Source organism: Anguilla anguilla, chromosome 5, assembly GCF_013347855.1.
Source record: "Anguilla anguilla isolate fAngAng1 chromosome 5, fAngAng1.pri, whole genome shotgun sequence".
Classification (NCBI taxonomy): Eukaryota; Metazoa; Chordata; class Actinopteri; order Anguilliformes; family Anguillidae; genus Anguilla; species Anguilla anguilla.
The window spans coordinates 21,452,430-21,471,554 of record NC_049205.1 but is presented as its reverse complement, the minus strand read 5'-3'; the positions used below and the strand labels follow the sequence as shown (position 1 = coordinate 21,471,554).

Genomic DNA, 19,125 nt, shown 5'->3' with positions numbered 1-19,125 from the left:
GTGCATGTATATGCATGTGTGAGTGTTTGTTCACGTGTGAGCACATGTGTGTTAATACATTTGTGTGCATGCACGCAGATGCATTTGTGTGTGTGCAAGTAGGTACTTGTGTGTATATTTGTTTGTTTGTTGTCATTCTAAAGGGTCAGGGAGTTCATATTTAAGTCTCTACAATGTCAAGGAATGTCAACTTGGACTGGGACAAATCATTTGTTGCCTCAGCACAATTCCCTGTCCTGTCCATTTGTCACAAAAATATAATGACAAATTATAATGATTGGATGGCAGGAAATACACATGGTTTCAGAATAATGCACTTTTGACAGAATAACCGAACAGACAAATAAATATTGCAGATGAAAATGATAAAATTTGTTTTAACAGAAGGACTCAATGGTCATGATCCTCTAAAATCTAGAGAGGACTACTGGTCAGCTATCTTAAAGAAGATCAAAGGGAGGTAATTGTATAAATGAGTTCCCACAGCAAGTTCTCACTGCTATCTGGCAGAAGAGGCACTGGTGAGTCCGAGGATAAAATGGGGACCCCTCAGCCAAAACCTCAAAAACCCTGAGACCCCCAAACCACCTGGAGATACTTGGTGTCACAGACTTCTGATCTGGGCCAGGATGAGCTCAAACAGTATTGGACTGTTGTTAATTTTGGCTGGGCTGTCACTTTAAATTTGTGCTCTTGCACCACCCCATCCCAAATAAAAGTAAAAATTTTCAGAGGATTCCTCATATGCTACATGTTTAGGCCTACTTCGAGACAATTAACTGTAAAACATATCATATTCATGTATGGATATGATATGATGGATATGGTGAACACCAACCCATATTATTTAAAATTGGATGCAGGAATTGTCTATTGTTTGTAGGCATAATGAATACCGCCACAGAGAACCTGATCTAATCTGTGAAAAAGAGGATAAGTTTTTTTCCTTTCTTTCTTTTTAATCCCACCCTTGTCCCCTGCCTGGCCTTTTAATCCCTTGGCATGTGTTAGTGACATCACGTGGCTGCCGGCTCCGAAGTTCCTGTCCCCTGCAACTGTCATTAGCTCGGCTAGCAAATGAAAAATGACTGGGAGACTCAGTGGCTCCCAATCCTGACCTTGGGCATTATTAAGCTGACCCCAGTTTGGCTTGACCAGAAAAACGTTTTTGATATCATTGCTGGAAGTAAGCGGAAGAATAAAAGGAAGGCTGGTTGGTCAGCAGGAAGGGAAAGCCTTACACATGGCAGGCATGGCAGATTTAATCAGTGTTACGTAAATATATGTGGGCAGGCTCACTCCAGCTCCAAATGGGTCTTAGGCCTGTATGTTTTTAATTGGTAGAGGGCTGCTTGTACCATTGCCTTAGTGAGGGTTCCCTCCATTGCCAGATCTTCAAATTATATTTTTTTACTATCTGAAAGGACCCAGTGAGCAAAAGCAAGAATCGAAATGTCAAGAGGGGCGGAAATCTAGGTTGAGAGCCATTTTGACAATATTGACTAGGTTAACCACAATATAGCTCAGGTTTTGCTCAGATATAGTCTGGCCATGTCCTACTCGGTTATAAAACTTTCACTTTTTAACCAATTGTAGCCAGATTTTCACCTGAAAGCCTAGACGGTGTTTCAGCAACTAGGCATCGACTTTTCACCACAAAAATGTTGGGATTTGGGTTCATGCTAACCATTTTATATCGGTGAATTAGGGATTGTGCCGCAACCTGTTATATAACGCAGCTGTGAATTACACTGCTAATGACTGGAGGGATTCAACATGTATTGTGATATGTTGTGTGCACCAGACATGGTGCATCCAGGCAAATGAACTAGTCAAGAAAGTGACATTTGAAAATGGCAACCCATAATGGAGGACTCCACAGGTGTTGTATTTAAAATGGAAACATGTTTTTGTGGACAGTAGTTCATGAGGAGCGTGTACAGGTGGAGGCATGTAGATCTTTGTTAGTTGCTGGGAGTAAGGAGGATACCCATGGTGAGTGATGCACAGATGTTCCATGTTCTGTGATCACATCAAAAATGAGCTTTCAGGAGTGGTGGAGGTGACAGGCACGCTTACAGTGATAAGCTTCCACTGCCCTAGCTATCAGAAGTGTCTTGTTTTTCATTATTGGGTTACAATGGCAACAAACAATCTCATAGTTCAGAACTGTAGAATATTTTTATGGACCTACCCATCTGAAAAAAAAAGACTTCTGAGACATTAAATTGAAGGAAGGACAGAGGTGTTCTATGAACAACACAAAGCAATCCAGTTTTAATCACAGCTAAAATGTAATCCAGGGTGACATGACAGTAAAGAGTTGAAATGATGTAGCATATAGGAAGGGGAGAAAGGGAATTAGAATCACCCTATACAAACACACACAACATTATGTGCCTACTTTGTATTTTGTTTCACTTTCGAGAGGGCAAGTCCTAACTACCTGTTCTAACCTCAACAGTGTACAATGTGAGCAGTGCCTGGTAAGCAGTGACCAGGCTTCCTTTGGAACCCTGAGGACACTCAGTTCCTGGGTGTTGCCTGTGCATGTAAGATAAATGGTGATCTACACATATGGGAGAGTCAAATCTCAGCTGGATTGCTACGTCGATTGTCAAGAACAAATAATAACAATAACATTAATTGTTGTTGTTGTTGTTGTTGCTGTTATTTTTATTATTATCATCAAGCTGGCAATTTGTTGCCAAATTGTCCTTTGTTAAATAATGTTAAATCTGGTCGGTTTCAAATAAATTATAAATGTGAATTAAATAAAGTCTTTCAAAGATGTTGTGACAGGCTTTGCTGCCTTTCACCAGTGTAAAGTTTGCAGCTTGTTGCCGTGTCGACTTATCACAAAGAGAGTCACCGCACTGAAACAGTTAATGTCTGCTGAAAGAGGGGAGTGGGGGCAGATGCAACCAAAAGGTTGTCCTGTGTCGTCGTCTTCTGTCACTTGGAAACTGAGCTGATGCCCTCTGCTCTTTAACTCCTGACAGAAAGGACTATTTCATTACACGTTATGACAAGCCGCCAAGAGACAGGGCCAGGCAAAGAAGAAAATGGCAAGTGGAATTTAGAAATTGTCTAGTTCTTGAAAAGACAAAGTACGGGAGATAACTTCAAATGACAGATATGTATAAGCAGAGCTCTTTGACATAGGCCTAGGCCTAATCAGTATTCCCCATCGGGGTTCCGCATCTTTACATTGTCCTGGCAAGTGCTGAAGAAGAAAACGTGGTCCGTGTCCTATCTTCTTGCTCAATCACGACATTGCAGCTCGATTTCCGCGTATCAATCTAAATCGACTTATTGCAACAATATTATAAGCGTCTTGCCTGATTGCTCCTCAATTCGGGAATGTTGACGAAATTTGTCTCAAAACAATGTAAAACAATATGGACATGGTAATGTAATGCGTACACATATAACCTACTCAAGTCAATAGGTTATATCAAATGTTTTGACCCATAGGGATGTTCCTGACTTATTTCTCTAGGTAACAACGTGGCAGAGGAAAAAAAAAAATATTACGCAATTAAACACGGTAAAATATATTTTTTGTTTAAGCCTTTTAATCATAACGCAAACGATATGGAAACTATATGCTACTATTGCTAACTTTGGCTGCATAACTCAGATATAATTTCCTTATGACATATGAAAAATATAACCAGGAATATGGCTATTAATACAATCAATAATCGAAAAGTTACGATTTTTTCTTTTGTTAAAAATAATTCAAATCATTGAGCTTGAACTGACACGACCTTCGTTTAAAGTTGGAAAATCCAATTCACGTCATACTGTTTCAAATACAGCACCGGTTTTGCGGGTCACCAGCTGCCAGGCTTGCGAGATAGGCGAACCCACCTGACAAAACTATGCACTTCAAATACGTTATGCCAATGGGACTGTGCACTCGCTGGGAAATTATGAAATCATGACAAATATGTCGCCTGCTTCATTAAGCACGTTTAAGCATATTCTAATATAAGAATGAATGATAGGCCGCGTGCTTATGTAATTGCAAATTCACGTATTCGCACTTGGAACATGTTAGACTTCCTCGTTTTCAAAGAATCCACTGTGCATGGGCAATAATAATAATAATAATAATAATAATAATAATAATAATAATAATAATAATAATAAAATAAATAAATAAATAAATAAATAAATAAATAAATAAATAAATAAATAAATAAAAATAAGCGCATTAACCATCATTATTCAAAAGCCTTTGTTGAAATTATTTATTTATACGGTTTGTAGATCAATTGCTTTTCAAACAGATTTCTGTTCGTACATGTTTATTGACAGTTTATCTCAATCGTCTGTTTTTTTCATAGTTTCCGATTTCTCTATCATTAAACAATTGTGTTCTGCGTATTTGCTCCTAGTTAATTACCATTTGAAGGGGTCCTTGTACTGATCGGTCTGTTTGGCAGGAGGAAAAAGGCTGTTTCTCTCCGGCAAAATTCATATGCGTAATTCAGAGATGAACAGCTATTGCAATTGCGGGACCAACTGACAGGAATAGGAAAAGTGCCTATAGACTACCTTGCGCGCTGGCAACATTTCATTGCACCTACTATCCTGAGATTCCCCGCGTACCATTTCGTTTTTTATTGTTTTCTGTGGAATAGCGGCAATATATATATATATATATATATATATATATATATATATATATATATAATATATATATACACACACATATTTCCATTACACATGCTTTGTTTTAATTTAAGATGTACTAATCTGACATCAACAAGTAACTATATTTCGTATCTTATGAAAAAGGCTCGCTACCCTTGTTTTTATTATTTATCTCATTCATTTATCTGCATGTAGAACTGGGTTTACGTCATGAAACATTTTTAATTGCACATAACCTTTTTAACTGACAACTACTTAGAAGAAGAAAAAAAACTTGTGTGTAGTTTACAAAAAGCTGATGCCGTTAGTAGCCTATATACCTATTTGTTTTAATTAATCGTGGAATCGTGCTGATTAATCGTGCACTTAATTCCCTGCCTATCAAAAGTATTTTGGTAGTAATGATATAAAAGTACATATTTTCCTTTTTACTCACTTGATATTTTTCATACAAATGTGATCATAACAGTGTCTGTTGAGTAAAGACCCAGATTTACAATTGGCGTGTCTTTAAAAAAAAAAAAACCGCAGTGCACTGGCGAGTGGCGCGGTTTAACATCCTTTTCGAATATTTTCCTTAAAACTATCCGTTCCATTTGTATGAGTTCGGATAATTATGGACAAATAAATAGTGTTGTTAGAATTTTCAGTTTTTATCAATTCCAATTATTTTCTAAGTGTATTCACATTTTTAGCAAGTAAGTTTAGGTGTATTTACAATATATGGGTAGGGTTTTAACAGGTGTCTTCTAAGTTTACTGAAAATGCGACAGAATATACCCGACACTGCTCACAAAAAAATAAAAATAAAAATAAAATCGTTCAAGTCACAGGTGATTAACAACCCATACGAAGAATTCGGGAGGAATTCTCTGGAAACCACGTATTAATTCGAATTTCTGCAGTCTATCTTGTCCCTAGATTAGGCGCAGCCCACGCTGTCACGAAACTGAAATTAACTACGTTCCCATAAATAAATAGTGAAGTCATCATCATCGGCAGTAGTAATAGCAGAAACAATCAAGATATATACATATTTTAGTCTGTATACAACTAATATGCGAAATAGTCTATGTGGAGCAGGGACGCTAGAAAACCGAAGAGCGTTAATGTGCATGCTATTTCAGAGGTAGCCTATAGCCTGTTTGTGCACTGGCTGACTGGCACGAGGAAAGAGGTGGTAAAGGGCTAGAGCTCTGGAGGAGTTGGGGCTGTGTACAGCTGCACTGCCAAATACAGTAATTGAATCCTCCTCCCAATTCTGCTTGATAGAGCAATCAGAAATGGCTTGGATGACAGGAGCGCCACGAAGGCAGAGATGGATACTATTGTCCAAATTTGACCCTCCATTAACACCGCTTTTCAGCATCTGGATTCTGTCATCAATTCCCAGTCTGGCGTCAGGAAGGGGGAGAGTCATTCTCTGGACCCTCTTTCTTCCCCCAAGCGCAACCCTATCGCAACTAAATGGGTGGAGGAGGTGACCCGAACCCTACGCCAGCTATCTCACATAGTATGATTAACTCCCTAACAAACCTATTGTTTCGCAGGTGCCTCCAATTTGCTTCTTATCGCTCCAGCATTTGTACATTTATGGCTCCCCCTTCATTAATATTGCAGGCCAAGAAAGTTATGAATATTAATTGTGAAAAATAATAATTAAAATAGATTCACTTTCTTCCCCTTTTTGACCACAGTTCTACAAAAATAAATAACATACACATCTTTTAAGTGGAGCTGAAAATGGGATAAAAAAGAAGAAAAAAAGGATGACCTTACGGGACACAGGCGCAGGTTGGTGGGTGACATTTTATTGTGGGCTTCCCCCTGAAAGGGAAGAAAGGAGAGGACCAATCAATTTAGCGTGAGGACCAAGAGTGCAGGAGTGTTGCTAAGAGACAGGGATGCTGCAGAACTTCCATCAGGATCTAGGCTCTGACCTTATGCAAATGGAGACGCCCAACTCTTTTGTGGGAAGCAGAAAATTCCACTCATTCTGTCACCAATACCTGGCATAGAGCCGTTTTATTCAGGCAGTTTTCAAATAACAGAAAAGGGGAAAGACAAAAAACGAAGGAAGATGAAAACCATGAGAAAAGAGATGCGCAAGGACACATTCTGTATGATACTGCTGGAGCCTTTTTTATTCTTGGAGTGGAAATGGAGCGGCGTGATACAAGAAAACAGAGAGAAGAAAGAAAGAAAGCATTCCCTTTCGTTTCTAAATGTCAGCTGTCCATACGTCTGTATGTCCGCACTAAAGGTGCGCCCCCCTCCTCCCTTCACATTCCCAAATTGCTTCTCTTCAAACGCCCTAAAAGGTCTATTAAGGAACATTAAAATAACCAAGCAATCACGTGTGCTGACTGAAGTGAGGTATGCAATAATTTGTGGCATCTTTTTAGATCATATCAGAGAATTGAAGAGGGGTATTCAAGCTATTTTCTCCTTTAATTACTCTTACACACAAAATCATACACGCCGGCCACACAAACCTCAGGATGTATGCAAGGAAAGGACAGACTGTGTGAATTAATTAGCCTACGTGGCATGGCCAGTCTCGAGAAACTTGCCATTATTTTCCAGTGAATGATGAATGAACAGCATCTGGTTTTTTTATGTTTGTTTTTAATACGGACAAAAACTGGAATGTGATTCAAGCAAGGCTGTTGTGACTGCAATGTAAAATGCATGACATATGCCTCAAGATGAGCCCCTAATTCAGAAAACTTTATACCACATATCAGATGTCCTATTTTTGGCTGCAAATAATCCTCAATGTTTGGCACGGGATCATGCAGAACTGTGTTCCGATTGATCTCTAACTAGTGTGAATGGAGCAGAGCAGCATCTTAGCTCGATTTCACTACCACATTATTGATTCAGTGTTATAGTCACTGGTAAAAATATGTTTGTCAATGAATTGTAAAATTACTTAATCCCATATATATGTAATTTTTGCTACTTGTCAGCATTTCTATCCAATGCCAAAATGGGGAATGGCATAAATATACAATTGAAAAATAGTCTAGATAATTCCATTTTAACAGTACAAGTATGTGTATGAATTATTGATATATCACAGTCTATTTTTCATATATTTTTGTTGTATTTCAAATACATAGAAACGATTATGCAGTTTTTTTTACTTTTTACATGGCAATGTAATGATTTTCTGTTCCCCAAATTAACTTTGAATATTCATTTTTGGGTCGGGGGAAATATTTTGATAAGAATTGTGTGGGAGATTTTGATTTTTTCCCCATTCCCATTTAACAATATGGAGAGTTTTTGTCCTCCGTCAGCCAGTTCTTGTGAACTTGAGTGGAACATGGGGGACTCTGCTGTTTTTTTCTGACAGTGACATGCAGAAAACACACAGAGAACATGTGTGGGGCCCTTGTGGCCCCAGGGCCCACTCAAATGTGTTTTCTTTTTTCCTTTCCTTTTTTCTTTGTTATGTTGGACCCCCAGAGGAGGCAGTTCTGTTGAAGTCTGAGCTCTGGATGTGAAGGCCACAGGTCATCCGAGACAAACGTCCCCATGTCCTGCAAAACAAGACACCCTGACACCTTCAACACTCCCCCTTCCCCTCACCTGCCTGCGTGAGAGAGAGAGCTGGCACACAGCTGCAGGTATGAACTTGCTAAGGAACTTACTGACAGGTGTTCAAAAATGGAAAGAAAGAAAGAAAGAAAGAAGGAGACATGAGTGATGTCTGATTTCATGAGGCCTTTGACTTCCAGAGTGGCCAGAGAGCCAAAAGTGTGAGACTGAGAGTGTGTGAGAGAAATAGGGGGGGGAGGGGGGGCATGTTAAATAAATAAAGAATAAAGTCCAGAGGGATTTAAAGGTTGCAACCTCTTGAAAAAGCTGTACAGGGTTTGTACTGGGTTATCTGCAGCGGTCATTGATAATAGCCTTTCACACATGACACATTTGATCCCTTTCACTAGCTGAGCAAGTGGGCTAATCAATAGCACCAGTGGATCAGAGCTGTGAGGTTACTGCATTGCTGGCAGGTTGGTTGCTAACTAAGATGAGCAAGCCAGCTAATTGACGTTTGTCACTTCACCTGGTCAGCCCCAAAGTAGAGCACCTCGTCCATCATCCTGCCTTTGTGGTTGTGTGACCTTTATCTGATGCTCCTCCGATGTCTTCATATAATTATACTCATACAGTTCCATTGGTGATCCAGGATCATGTTTCATCTGTCCATGTCATAGCTGCATCCATTATGAGCTAAATGTCAAAACATGTCCAAGGTCAAGTCCTGCATTCATAAAGTGTGTGAGAGTAAGATTGCTGATCTAGGACTAGTTTCCATCTGGCCATATTCTAACCTTGTCCACTATGAGCTACAATTTAAAACAATGCCTAGATCTACTCTGATATTCTTCATGCATATGGTATTGTTTTCATATTATATAATTATTTTCAGTTATTGAACATATAATACATGTAAAGCCACTCTTTGGTTTATAACATTTATTTTTAATTCAGTCAGTATATTTCAAGTAGATGAAACAGGCCCATTTCAGAGTAGCCTTGGGCCTGAATACTAGAATATATATTTTTTAAAGTCCTTGAAATCACTTCAATACAAGATATAACCAAGGATACCAATTTATTCCAGTGAAAAAAATATTTTTTAGCAAGTAAAATATTCAGTTTTATAACTATTTCCATGCTGTTATGTTAACAGGTGAGTGCTCCAACAGTGCAATTCTGCAATTTCTTGTGGTGGATTGCCATAAAAATCTTTAAAAAAATTTTTTTTTTAAAATACTTTGCCAGTAATAAAAAAAAAAAAAACACTTGATCTCATTGAAGTTAATTATTTTACACTCACAGAATCTTATGTCCAGCTAAACTAACAAATTTCAGTTTTCCTGCACTAGGTAAATCTGTGACTGCTTTTCTTTACCCAAGAAATTAAGGCTGCATTCAAGACAGTGGTATGATATATACTATTGTACATGCATTGCATTTTTTTTCATTTTTGCTTTAACTCTAAAATTAATAAAATATAAATATATTATTTTGCAAGTATTGAAACAAAGGTTTTGATTCAATGTGATGCAATTGCAATATACAGTTGACTTACAAACTACTTTTTTGTAATAAATAAATAAAAGATGTGTAAAAAATTAAAAAGATAAGACGTGATAAGATAATAATTATGCACAGTTGTTTTAGGTTTCTAGATTGTATTGATCCAGAGTTAATCAAATATTTCTTGGCTTTTTGTGCATCCTGTCTTAGTCAGTCATATTCAGAATTGAAGTGTTGATAAACGCAGTTGATCCATTGTTCCATGTGAATGCCCATCTGTACCACAGACAGCACAGGAAAGCCTGTGCAGTAATTGGTTGGGTGGAGTTATGGGGTAGAGGAAATGGGGCATACCTTTACCCAGTTAGAGGAACTCTGCACTAGGGAAGATTTAAAAAAGGTGCGACTGCAGCAGATAAAAACTCCTGGGGTGAGGTCTTTGGTTGCAGTATGTGTTTGGGCTAATTATTACTGGGAGTATTTTTGGAAAAAATGGTGCAACATACTTTTTAACTTGGTGTGCGCGTGTGATGAAGCTTCGCTGATGGACAATGGCAAGGCGAGGATGGCAAGCCTGGGAGGGAGAGAAAGGAGAAGAAATGTGGTCAGCAGCACAGAGTGGTGACTGCTCTTCAGGATGTACCTGGGTCCAGCCAAAGTGGCACGGGCTGACGCTATATCCCCTGGTTCCTTTGTATTTTTATTTGGTGCTTGCGTGTACGGCTGTGAGCACTTGTGGAGAAACCACTTTCAAATCTTCTGTTGGTGATTTGGTGGATCCCTGTATCTCTGGGTGTGAGTGGAAGGCGATTTGGTGGATCCCTGTATCTCTGGGTGTGAGTGGAAGGCGATTTGGTGGATCCCTGTATCTCTGGGTATGAGTGGAAGGGGTTCCACTACAATGGGCAGGTAGTCAGGTAGTATTAACAGGCCGGAGTGTTACCAGGGTCACTGTGTGGTCTTGATACTGATGCTGCGTGCACACGTGCATGTGTGTGTATCGTGTGTGTTGCATGCGGATGTGAATTGCATGCAGGGTAGCTATTGCTTATGTGGGCAGCCTCTGCAAGTGAGGTGTATCAGTCTGGGGGAGAGGGGAAGTGTTATTTTGCTGTGTGTACATGCTTGTATGGTTTTCATCAATTGCATTTAACCATTCCTTGTTTTCTTTACCTTGCCTTGTCCATCATCTGTTGGTGATATATCAGACACTTCCAAAATATAAATGTTTATTCAAGATGGGGAGAATTCCCCCTGACAGTAACGGCACTGTTTAAGTCTATGTGGGGGGGGGGGCTCGAAACCCTCTGGTCTCTCGCTTATCACCCATTTAAAAAATGGCAGGCACAAGGCATACATGTCCCTGTGCACTCTGTTCATAGAGAGAGAGAAAGGGAGAGAGAAAAAAAATCACTTCTATCCTAGTGTTCAAAGCCAGCCCATGTCAATCGTGCTCACAGCTGGCTGGGGCAGGGGGGTGGAATGCAGTTATGCTTCCCCCAGGTTTACGCCACGCATTGATATGATATCTTCCAGCAGGCTTAGTGGCAGTGTTATTTCTGTAGCCTGCTGAGGGGACAAAAGTAGGGGTATGGTGTCCCTGCTGGTAGGCACAGAACTACCCCATGTTTCCTTATTGATTACCCCCACCCAGCAGCCCACAATGCATAATTTAACTCAGCAGGCCCCTTGAGTTAATACTGGAATTCAAACAGTCTATCTGCAGTTCAAGAGATGGGAAAGAATTGACCCTTTAAAAAGTGCATTGCCAATCTGTAATAAAAATTGAACAGTAGGTTTTTTATTAATCTTTTGCTATCCCTTATTCTTTCCTGTCTGGTGATAATTTCCCAGCTTCCCCTGTTTACACACCTGTCTGTGTTTCGTTATCACCAATGCGGATCTGAAATGTATAAGCACCCCCGTGCTTCAAAATAACATTGTCTATGGATATTTCTGAACATCCCAGAGCATACCTGGATGCTGGAGCATGCACATAAAATGGAGACACTCCTGTCCGATTACCGTGTGGACGACCACTTACTCTTCTTTTTGTTTGGCCAAAAATCTTCTGCTTTGGCTTTTGCTGTGTGATCACTCTGACCTAAATTAAAGGGGCAACCCTGCTGAATGTGAATCCAAGCATCAACTGCTCAAAGGCCACAGATTGCACAGATTTATTTTTTTACAATAAGGTATTTTTTGTGTTGTTATATGTTAATATAATTGAAACTTTGTATAGAAGAGTTGTAAAAAAAATTACATGCAAGTCCTCTGAATCAACAGCCCACTTCAGGAAATACATTTTCTATGACTTCTACCCCTTTATTTAAAAAGTTGACTTTTTAAGGCAGGTACACATATGAATTGTTAATGTTTAAGATGTTGTCACAGTGAAACATTTAATGGTTGTTTTCAAGTGCACCAAAGCATTAAACTCGCCATAAACACAGAAAATCCACATTATTTTCCGTTCTGAAGTCTTACTTTGTAAACTTTTGGCCTCACTCATCATTTTTTTTGTAAAACCATGTGTAAATGTATCTGTAATTGAAAACAAACGAACAAATTTCGCCCAGTTAATCAAACACCCATAGATGCAACTTTTTTTTGTATCCACTTGCATATGTTTATGAATAGCAATCAATCAAACAATTAAATGCATGTTCGCAGAACTTGTGATTAGCCTAAACTGATACCCCAAAATACCATATAAGAAGCTTGAAATTCGATTGCAGGCAATTTAAATGGATGGCCAAGGAAAGACAAAATTAAAATAAAACTTCTCTGAAGTGCATCGGTGTGCTGTTAATGGAAGTGTAAGTCAAAAACCTGTTTCATTCTGTAGCATGGCAGGGGTGTGTAAGGGCCGGGAAAGGCTAAATCCCGGAAAGATCTGTTGTTGTCTGTGTTTCAAGTTACACAAAAAAGGTACAGTCAGAAGAAAATGGTTTGACATGGAACTGGATGAAAAGAAGAAAATCTTAATTTCTAGTGAAGCTTCTCTAATAAAGCAAGGTCAGTCATGGCAGTGAAGCTATGACTTCTGTGTCCTATTTATAGCAAAGCTCGTTTACATTTTTTATGGAATTTATGTTCAATTTCAATTAAGCATTCTACGAACAAACTGACAAACTTCATGAAATCCCACATTGTTTGCGTAAATGCATTTACGTACAAAGGATTTACAATCAAATTCACGTGGCTCACATTTGATGAATGAGGCCCATTGTCACTACAGTATAATTCTAGGGGGAGCTATTAAAGGCCAGGGTGGTGATGCATGGTAGGCTGGATTAGTTGCGTGAGGACTCAGAAGGCCTTGAGCCTTTACTCAAACTGAAAAGGCCTTTTAGTGAAGAGCCACACGACCTGTTTCATTATTAGTTCTGTGTGACTGCACAACACTGAAGGAACAAAACACATTTCTCGTTGCCACAGAGACATACCATGTCAGACAAACAAAAATATTTTGAGAGAAATTAAGAGGGCAAAAGGTGAAACAAAAAACTGATTTAACTAATTAATTAATAATGATCTTCAATCAAGACCTTGTTAAGTAGAATTAGATTTATTAGTACTGGGCTAAAACAAAAACCTGAAACCACACTGGTCCTTTCTGGATAAGATTGGACACTCCTGCATTACAGCAATGAGTATCCACTCTTGTCTTTGGGAAGCTACATTGTGCCCAAATTCTTGTTATGCAGAAATTATTTGATTCATCAAAACAGCTGATGACAGTTACCTTGAATGGCGTTTTGTGTCCGGTTTGGTTGCTTAATTGAAATGATATCATGATGTCAACAGTTGCCAGTTTGATATATTATAGGCTCATGAATTTATGTAGCATAACACAGATTATGTTTCACATGCTGTGCTTGCATATTGGGATCTGTGCACACATGCAGTGATTTTGCACAATTTGATTTCACAGAAAATGAATGCAACACTGCACACCTAGCTCTCTTCTGCCTCTTGTAACTGAAGTGACAATATAAACCCACCATCAGCAGTGACTGTGTCTAAATTTTGGAACTCTAATTTTGTCTGTTTCTTTTTAATTAGCCGAGCAGGGATGGTGCATGAAAGGCAGAAAAACAATTCACATGGTGGGCCTGTGACTGGGCTGCCATGAATCCATGCGGAGGTCAAGCTTTGCCTTTTGAAAAGAAATGATTGTTGTAGTCCAGAAATTAGTACGAGTGATTAATATGCATTAAGTAATTTGACTGTATTTATTTTAATGAGGAGAATAGGGTTTGATGCTAATATTGGAGTTCTTATAGAAGAGTCAAACAACTTAATGGCAATTTCTCAACAAATGAAAACAATCACTGGACATTATATTTCATTACCATTGGTTATTATGATGAGGTGCAGAGTTATTAGTAATTATAATGAAATATAATTGTTTAAAGAGCAGTCAAGTACTTAAAGGGATATTACTGTGACTAGTTATCACTGCCTCTGCTTTCATTCTCTCCAAGCTACCTCCAGTACCTCTAATTTCCCTTATATGAACAACGTTAGCATATGGCATTTAAAACACACAGATTAAATAATAATCAAATTAAATTATATTTATGTGGATATGATGAGCAAAGAATGTTGTATGGCAAACAACACAGAGAATGCACTACGTTATTTTACCCTAATACAATTTGTCAGAGAAAACAAAAAATTAAAATGAATCATTGACTCTCTAGTCTTCACATTGCTTTTATGTATCAACGTGTGTGTGTGTGTGTGTGTGAGAGAGAGAGAGACAGAGAGAGATGATGAGAGAGAGACAAAGAGAATTATAAGAAACCACAAATAAGAAAACTGCAACTGAATAGAAGATATTCCAAATTAATTCAAACTGGCACCTCCCAAACTATGCCTTGTAACTTTCCTTTTCATTCATGTTTAATATGTAAGCTCTTACTCTAAATGTTTTAATTTCATAAATATTTTATCCTGGGCCAGTGAAATTAACAAACGAGTGAACAATAGTAATATTATAATTTAAAATGAATATAGGTGTGGATCTGACATATTAAACATGGATGAAAAGGAAAGTTACAAGGCATAGTTTGGGAGGTGCCAGTTTGAATTAATTTGGAATATCTTCTATTCAGTTGCAGTTTTCTTATTTGTGGTTTTTTATATATTTGCCCTGCACCAATTTAATCAGATTGCCTGCAAATGATGGAAATTGAATAATTATCAGTTTTCTCCTTGGAAAAGAGATAGCTTTCCTGTTACCCCTTATGGCTGGCAATGCTACACCTGGCCTTTGCCTTTGCTCTGAACCCTATGACCTCTCACACAGGACTACATGCACTTAAGAAAGAACATAGATCATGAGAATGCTTGATGGTGTGAACAGACTATTTGGCCTCATGCTGGGGTAACCAGTATGAGAAATCAAAATTAACTGTACAATGACACAAAACCTAATTGAATTTTAAAAAACAACTTCTATAGACATTCTTGTGTTCAGTCTCTCGTTGCTGCTCCAAAAAATCAGATGCTCCTAACGTGCCCCCCCTACAGGGTCAGCTTGAACCAAGAGAGGTGACGCAACAGAAGCTTGGCCAAGCTCTTGCCACTGAAGAAAGCGTGGTCAAGTGTCTCCCGAAGACAAACAGCTCATGCTAACTGGACCCCCGAAAATGGAGCAGTTGGTGATGACATACGTGAAAACCAACTCTACATACTTGCCTCTCCTTTTTCTCTTGTATAGTCTTTCTCTTCTCTTTCTCTCTCTTCAGTTCTGTGATTCAAAAATTAATTCACAAAAATGAACAAGAGCAAGCTAATGCATAAATAACAAAATATCTTCTCAAAATGTATTTATAAATAACAGTCAAATGGTGGAATGTAGTTTGTTTTGGAGGTGGATGCAAAAAGGCATACAAGCTATACACAAAAGAGCAATCTGTATTAAATATGAAACACATGCAAACAAATAAATATTTCAAATATATACTGGACCTTTGACCCTCAGGGCTTCCCTTCTTTTGTTTTGTCACATGACTCTTCTTGCAACCCCTCCTCCCATCCAGACAAGGGACCAGAGAGACAAGGCCACGTGAAATTCTGCACCTGTGCACTGAAAAGTGATAGGTCAATGGAGGATGGAGGGGGAGGGCTCAGGGAAAACCCATCCATCTCAATTTGAAACCACCACAGACACCTTACAAAGAGGAACAATTAATAGGGACACTGCCCCCAAAGACCACAATGGAGAACTGACTAGGGCACAGCAATCCCAGAGAGAGAGAGAGTGATATAGGCAGAAACAGGGAGAAATAAGCAGGAGAGAGAGGAGGAAAGTGATAGAGAGAGAGGAGAGACAGGGAGAAGAAAAGGGAAGGTTTTGGATGGGTGCTGGGCCTTATGAGTACGTCTCATTATGACCAATTTCTGCTGGAAAATAAACACAGGGCCCCTAATAGAGCAATCTTTCAGAATCGTTATCAGCCGATTGACATGGACCTAAGAGGTCTTCCACAGGGGCCAGGCATCAAGAACCACGTTTATCAGGTGCGGCCTAGAGCATTCATCCCTGGTTTTTCAAGTGGAATTGCACTGGAACAGATTTCTTTAGTAATGATTGGAGCCACATAGCCATATCTTTGTGTTTGGGTCTTCTCAAAGGCAATGACCCCCTAAGAATGACCTGGGCCTTATAAAATAGGTATCCTTCAATCAGAGTAAAAAGCAAGTGCTGTTTTTCTTCTTCTTTTTTTTTACTTAAAAAAAATTCACCAGCATGTCAGTGCTAACAACTCATCTGCTGAAGGTGTGCTGCAGATCTGTGCGACACCTTATCCTATCTTTTTGTGCAGGGTTAAAGAGAAAGTTTGTTTGGACTTGGGTGGTCGTAGATCTTTGTACACATGTTTGTGTGTGCATCAGGGTATGTGTTCATGTCCATTTATGAGATAAGATTTGAATTATGCCCCAAAAACGTGTCACAAGAATACTGACCATTACATCAAATGTTTATGAGATAAGATTTTAATTATGCCCCAAAAACGTGTCACAAGAATACTGACCATTACATCAAATGTTTTTGAGCACATCTCAGACAGTTGAATCACAATCACTGTTCAGCTCTTCATCCACTTATCTCTACTTGAATCAAAGTCTCCTTGACTATTGTTTAATGATCCCTCCCCCCCTACCCTCCCCAAATCCACAAAGGAGGAGTGAGCTTGGTTATAGATTAACAGTGTGATCAATAGCAGTACAACACACCCAGGTTCCTAAGCATAAAAAAATTAGTGTAATGGCAGTCAAAGCCATATCGATCTACAGAAACATCTCCCGTCGCACGTCAGTTGATAAATCTCCTATTTCACAATGAGTAGCTTATCTTGGGTGGCAGTGTATCATAATGGGTAAATAACTGTTTTACAACTCTGAGGTTGTAGATTTTGTTTCCAGCAGGGGAAGTACTGTTGTACACTAGCGTGTGGCACTGGCTTCATTTGTATAAATGGACTGTCTGTATTGAGATGGTCTGGTTTAAAGTGTCAACCTATACCATTGACTCCTCAGTTGAATCATTTTTTTATTTTCTGAAATAGATTTTGTTTGTCCCATTTAAAGGATAATCTAATATGTAAGATTTACATCAAGGCTGCCTAAACTGGGAGAAGGAAGAAGAAGGACTTCAAGAAAGCTGGATTACAGATTGGTCGAGAAAGTAAGAGAAGGAAGGAGACTGTTCTCAAACTCATGATGTTGGCTTTGGCTACTCCGTCAGTTTAATGTGAGTGATGGGGCCTAATTGAGAACTCCTGACACACGGCCCATAGGAGCCTTAAAAGCAGGCACAGGTGGATGCCCTAAAGCCAATTACTTTTTATAAAAGTATTAGTGTATCTTTTAAAACCCCAAGTATACTCCATTTCACTTTTTTCCTGCCAGCCTTCAATCTACAGTTACATTTGTTCAAATATTTTTGAAAGTCTTTGATATCTGACAGCCTTTCACATCACAATGGAAACTAATAGGTAAATTTAAGTTTGAGGGTTTTTTTCCCATAAATTTTTATTATTATTTAATTATTTACTCCTTTTTTTTAGGAAAAAAAAACTTTTTGGTAATTTCTCAGTTGATATTGTCTTTATTCATTGATGAAAATTGCATTACATTTCATGAAGTTACGGTACGGTAGTGCATTTATCTTTTTTTCTTAAAAATTAATATATTCATTTATTTTAGCAAAAAGGACACAGATTGATTTGTTGTAGATAGCCAACTTCAACATACAAAAACAAAAACACCTTTATTTTTTGAACAAGAAAACAGCTGAATGTCTGCCATTTAAATTTCCAAAGGACCACAAGTGTGTCCATGGAGATGGAACCTATATTTGATACCTGATCTTAAAAAAAAATAAAATAAAAAATAGGCTGGCCAAATGCAAATGTTTTGTCAAATTTGTTGTTTTTTCCTCTGTATTAATCATATTTGTATTTCAAATCAAATAATAAGTATAAGGCAAATTTCCCTATTTATTTCATGATTTTGTTAAACATATATTGCGCTGTATTACAACAATGCCATTTGAAAAGTCAAGTCCCCATATTTATAGTCAGCATAAGTATTAGGACAAAGCAAGTTTGGACAAATTTAATGCCTTGCAAGGGGAATATACTGTTGCTTGCCGCTTGCATTCAGGGGTGTGTGGTCATTAACATGAGGGGGGCACTCACTCCCCCACCAATCATCATCCAGTATTTTATATACTTTTGTTTTAATTCCGAATATAATAATGATTGAAAAAAACATTATATTGCTTCAAAATAACGACTTAAAATATGCCAATACAATTTAATACAACAAAATACTGTATATTTGCTTACATCATTTGAAATCATCATCACATTTCAATAAGTCTCTCTTGTCGTGCACATGTGGTTGCCATGTCAATAAAACAGTAATGTTTTTTTGAATGTAAAGTTTGCTTTCATTGATAGTGGATGGTAGCTTGAGTCTCTGAGTTTGTTCAAGACATACATCTTTTTTTTCTTTCTTCAATGTCCTCAGTGCCTAGGCTTCTAGACAGGGGCCTGGGTGACTGAAGAATCATTTTATTTTAATGCTACCTGCAGTCATAATTCCTTCTGGTCCACAATCGCAAAAAACCTCCCCCCACCCCCTCGTCCCCATGCACGATCACAACGAACCCTCCACCCCTGGTCAGCGATCGCAATCTTTTGCTTGAAAGGGTTTCCATGGCAAACAGGTCAAGATTCTAAGGCTGAAGGCACTCGAGAGCAATTGATCTCACCATATCAGCACTCAATCCTTTGCTTCCGGTCACATGAGCCATGCAAAGGACCCTAAACCCTCTTATGAACAAAACAAGGCTGCTTTTCGGGATACAAAATCAATCCATGG

The 19,125-nt window shown here is 38.5% G+C and overlaps 1 long non-coding RNA gene across 3 annotated transcripts in view; it reads left to right on the top strand.

Moving 5' to 3' along the window:
- Window positions 1–15,706, top strand: part of LOC118227367 — a 39,554-nt gene extending 23,848 nt beyond the window's left edge. For all 3 annotated transcript variants that reach the window (XR_004765263.1, XR_004765262.1, XR_004765261.1), the window contains 2 exons: window positions 8,140–8,300; window positions 15,262–15,706. This is a non-coding gene — a long non-coding RNA (uncharacterized LOC118227367). The remainder of the gene's footprint in view (window positions 1–8,139; window positions 8,301–15,261) is intronic.
- The last annotated feature ends 3,419 nt before the right edge of the window (window positions 15,707–19,125 follow it).